Genomic DNA, 5000 nt, shown 5'->3' on the forward strand with positions numbered 1-5000 from the left:
GTGCATCCTCTCCGCCACATTACACAATCCACACTATCATAACCAGACCGGGAGGTCCACCCAGAAAACAGAATATCCCACCCTTCCGACATCCGCCATTGCTCAGCTAAGCCACGAACACCCACACATGTCCTACACAGGGGTGCACCCAACATCACAATACTGCCTCCTGTCACAGTACACAAACAATGGCAGGAATGAAAGACACAGATCTGCCACAACCTTGGAATCGGAGCGCCGCCTGTCATGAGCCACAAGTGCATCCTGACGTGACAAATCGGATGATCCCGCAGGCATGCACTTACGATAATCACTATCAACGAACCTGCCGCCCCCTCCCCCCCCAAAATACACCTTTCCCTACAACGTGTACCTTAACCTAAGCTATATTGTACCTTAACCTAAGCGATATTGTACCTTAACCTAAGGTATATCGTACCTTAACCTAACCTACATTGCGCCTTCACCTAACCTACGTTGTACCTTAACCTAACCTACGTTGTACCTTAACCTAACCTACGTTGTACCTTAACCTAACCTACGTTGTACCTTAACCTAACCTACGTTGTACCTTAACCTAACCTACGTTGTACCTTAACCTAACCTACGTTGTACCTTAACCTAACCTACGTTGTACCTTAACCTAACCTACGTTGTGCCTTAACCTAACCTACGTTGTGCCTTAACCTAACCTACGTTGTGCCTTAACCTAACCTACGTTGTGCCTTAACCTAACCTACGTTGTGCCTTAACCTAACCTACGTTGTGCCTTAACCTAACCTACGTTGTGCCTTAACCTAACCTATGTTGTGCCTTAACCTAACCTATGTTGTGCCTTAACCTAACCTATGTTGTGCCTTAACCTAACCTATGTTGTGCCTTAACCTAACCTATGTTGTGCCTTAACCTAACCTATGTTGTGCCTTAACCTAACCTATGTTGTGCCTTAACCTAACCTATGTTGTGCCTTAACCTAACCTATGTTGTGCCTTAACCTAACCTATGTTGTGCCTTAACCTAACCTATGTTGTGCCTTAACCTAACCTACGTTGTGCCTTAACCTAACCTACGTTGTGCCTTAACCTAACCTACGTTGTGCCTTAACCTAACCTACGTTGTGCCTTAACCTAACCTACGTTGTGCCTTAACCTAACCTACGTTGTGCCTTAACCTAACCTACGTTGTGCCTTAACCTAACCTACGTTGTGCCTTAACCTAACCTACGTTGTGCCTTAACCTAACCTACGTTGTGCCTTAACCTAACCTACGTTGTGCCTTAACCTAACCTACGTTGTGCTTTAACCTAACCTACGTTGTGCCTTAACCTAACCTACGTTGTGCCTTAACCTAACCTACGTTGTGCCTTAACCTAACCTACGTTGTGCCTTAACCTAACCTACGTTGTGCCTTAACCTAACCTACGTTGTGCCTTAACCTAACCTACGTTGTGCCTTAACCTAACCTACGTTGTGCCTTAACCTAACCTACGTTGTGCCTTAACCTAACCTATGTTGTGCCTTAACCTAACCTATGTTGTGCCTTAACCTAACCTATGTTGTGCCTTAACCTAACCTATGTTGTGCCTTAACCTAACCTATGTTGTGCCTTAACCTAACCTATGTTGTGCCTTAACCTAACCTATGTTGTGCCTTAACCTAACCTATGTTGTGCCTTAACCTAACCTACGTTGTGCCTTAACCTAACCTACGTTGTGCCTTAACCTAACCCATATTGTACCTTAACCTAACCCATATTGTACCTTAACCTAACCCATATTGTACCTTAACCTAACCCATATTGTACCTTAACCTAACCCATATTGTACCTTAACGTAACCTAATTTGTGCCTTAACGTAACCTAATTTGTGCCTTAACGTAACCTAATTTGTGCCTTAACGTAACCTAATTTGTGCCTTAACGTAACCTAATTTGTGCCTTAACGTAACCTAATTTGTGCCTTAACGTAACCTAATTTGTGCCTTAACGTAACCTAATTTGTGCCTTAACGTAACCTAATTTGTGCCTTAACGTAACCTAATTTGTGCCTTAACGTAACCTAATTTGTGCCTTAACGTAACCTAATTTGTGCCTTAACGTAACCTAATTTGTGCCTTAACGTAACCTAATTTGTGCCTTAACGTAACCTAATTTGTGCCTTAACGTAACCTAATTTGTGCCTTAACGTAACCTAATTTGTGCCTTAACGTAACCTAATTTGTGCCTTAACGTAACCTAATTTGTGCCTTAACGTAACCCATGTTGTGCCTTAACGTAACCCATGTTGTGCCTTAACGTAACCCAATTTGTGCCTTAACGTAACCCATGTTGTGCCTTAACCTAACCTATATTGTGCCTCAACCTAACCTATATTGCGCCTTAACCTGACGCACGTTGTCGCTGAACCTGCTCTGTAATTGTTATGCAACTCGTTAAATTAGTGTAGTGTTGCCTAACCGCAACCCTCGCAATATAGTTCGCTATTCGCACTGCCCGGTCCCCTGTGTATCGCGTCATGTTAAACACCTTGCAGGTGTTGCTGACTTTCCACATGCTCCTGCTATACACTGTAATGTGGATAGCAGCAGGACGTACATGCCCCCCCCCCTTCCCCCCTGCCTTCGCAAGCTGGTCGTTGAGAAGTTTGCATGTTCAATGCCCTTCGCATGCCGACGTACTCAGCCTACGTTGTGGTACGGCCTGTCACCTGTCCGCCGATGTACGCAAAACCCACAAACTGTACTGCACATTGGTCCGTATGTACTGAATGATACATCGTGGCACATGTGTGACCGTACGACGACTGCGCCTAGCAACGGCAGACCATACAGTCCAAATATTGTGCACGCAGCTACGTGTCGTCTCCCTATAAGAGCTGGATTGCAGTGTGGTACGCCATTCAGACGTGTGGGAGGAACGGACGCCCTGGATGGCGATCAGCATGAGCAGTCTGTTGATGTAGTGGAGCGTGTATTCGGACGTAGTCGTCTCTTCTCACACACCGTGATAGCATGTTGCACCGCGTTCCACATCTGCGACATCCTGCAGAGGCCGGCTGACAGTCGTTCGCGCAATGGACACCGCATACGTACGGGGGCTACCTTCCACGTGTTCTCGAGGCGTGCACATGTTGTTGCGTCTATGTGGGCAGACGTAGTGTGTTGTGACACCTGACACAGGCATGCAATACTCGTTGCAAATGGCGATGGACGTCTACGTTTGCTGGTGACGTTACGCAAATGAACAACAGGTAACCCGTTGTGGTGCGGTTGTTCTCGCTAGAGGTGAATCAGTGTTGGCGACGATCGGTCGAGCTATTAACCGGTTGTTTCAGGGATACCCACCATGCCCACGAACGTGAAAGGGGACCCACCATGCCCACGAACGCGAAAGGGGATCTGGGTGTGAGGCGATACGCGGCGGTGGCTGGGTGGGACCGTCCCCGGCCGGTGAGGGGGGGCCGCCCGGCGTGCTGGCAGCGCGGTGCGTGGGCGCACGCGCTACAGCCGGCTGGTGGGGGCGGCCAGTGGCAGGCGCGCCGGCCGACGGACGCGGCAGGCGGCGCAGCTGCGCGCCGGCGCCCCCTGCTCGCGGCGCCTTGCGGCCAAAGTAGGTCCTCGCGGGCCCGGTGCGAAGCGCGGTGGCCATCTGCAGTGTGCTGGTCCGATTGAGGACTGTGTGCGCTGAGGATGCGCCGCCGCCCGGCGCTCGGCGCCGCGACGCCGTCTGCTGCTCGGTCGCCCCAGCGGTTCTCGCAGGTGGTTTGTATCGCAGCTGTGCGGACGTGTTGGCGCGTGCGCTGTGCTGGGAGAGTTCGCTTCGGCACCCAAGTGGGGCTTTTGTCCTTCTGTGGCGCTGGCGTTGGAGCTGCCGGTCACCGTAGGTGGCGCGTGTTGTCTCCCGCCGGCAATGCCACGACAGCACGCTCCCGGGCCTCTGTCGGCAGCGGCAAGCTCAGTTGGGAGCACGGGTGGTCGCACCTAAAGCGTCTACTCGCCTAACTCCGGGCGATTGCGCCTCTCTCGAACCCGACCAAGTACTTAGGACGGCGCTGCGCGCCGCCGGGACCTGAGAGGGTTTCGAGGTGTGTTGTGCAGGGGAGCTCAGCCTCCTCCTGTTTGCAGAATAATTGAGCGGACGCTTGCGTGTTCGCGCGGGCCCCCGGGACACACTCCCGGGCGGCCGGCTGCTCAGCTCTAGTTGACGCAGCTCCCTGGTTGATCCTGCCAGTAGTCATATGCTTGTCTCAAAGATTAAGCCATGCATGTCTCAGTACAAGCCGCATTAAGGTGAAACCGCGAATGGCTCATTAAATCAGTTATGGTTCCTTAGATCGTACCCACGTTACTTGGATAACTGTGGTAATTCTAGAGCTAATACATGCAAACAGAGTCCCGACCAGAGATGGAAGGGACGCTTTTATTAGATCAAAACCAATCGGTCGGCTCGTCCGGTCCGTTTGCCTTGGTGACTCTGAATAACTTTGGGCTGATCGCACGGTCCTCGTACCGGCGACGCATCTTTCAAATGTCTGCCTTATCAACTGTCGATGGTAGGTTCTGCGCCTACCATGGTTGTAACGGGTAACGGGGAATCAGGGTTCGATTCCGGAGAGGGAGCCTGAGAAACGGCTACCACATCCAAGGAAGGCAGCAGGCGCGCAAATTACCCACTCCCGGCACGGGGAGGTAGTGACGAAAAATAACGATACGGGACTCATCCGAGGCCCCGTAATCGGAATGAGTACACTTTAAATCCTTTAACGAGTATCTATTGGAGGGCAAGTCTGGTGCCAGCAGCCGCGGTAATTCCAGCTCCAATAGCGTATATTAAAGTTGTTGCGGTTAAAAAGCTCGTAGTTGGATTTGTGTCCCACGCTGTTGGTTCACCGCCCGTCGGTGTTTAACTGGCATGTATCGTGGGACGTCCTGCCGGTGGGGCGAGCCGAAGGCGTGCGACCGCCTCGTGCGTGCTCGTGCGTCCCGAGGCGGACCCCGTTGAAA

The 5000-nt window shown here is 51.1% G+C and overlaps 1 non-coding gene across 1 annotated transcript in view; it reads left to right on the top strand.

Annotated features, from left to right (window-relative positions):
• The first annotated feature begins 4207 nt into the window (after positions 1 to 4207).
• LOC126444826 (small subunit ribosomal RNA) overlaps positions 4208 to 5000 on the top strand; it is a 1909-nt gene continuing 1116 nt past the window's right edge. The window contains exon 1 of the ribosomal RNA XR_007582773.1: positions 4208 to 5000. This exon is cut by the window's right edge and continues 1116 nt beyond it. This is a non-coding gene — a ribosomal RNA (small subunit ribosomal RNA).

The sequence above is a fragment of the Schistocerca serialis genome, unplaced genomic scaffold, assembly GCF_023864345.2.
Source record: "Schistocerca serialis cubense isolate TAMUIC-IGC-003099 unplaced genomic scaffold, iqSchSeri2.2 HiC_scaffold_303, whole genome shotgun sequence".
NCBI lineage: Eukaryota > Metazoa > Arthropoda > Insecta > Orthoptera > Acrididae > Schistocerca > Schistocerca serialis.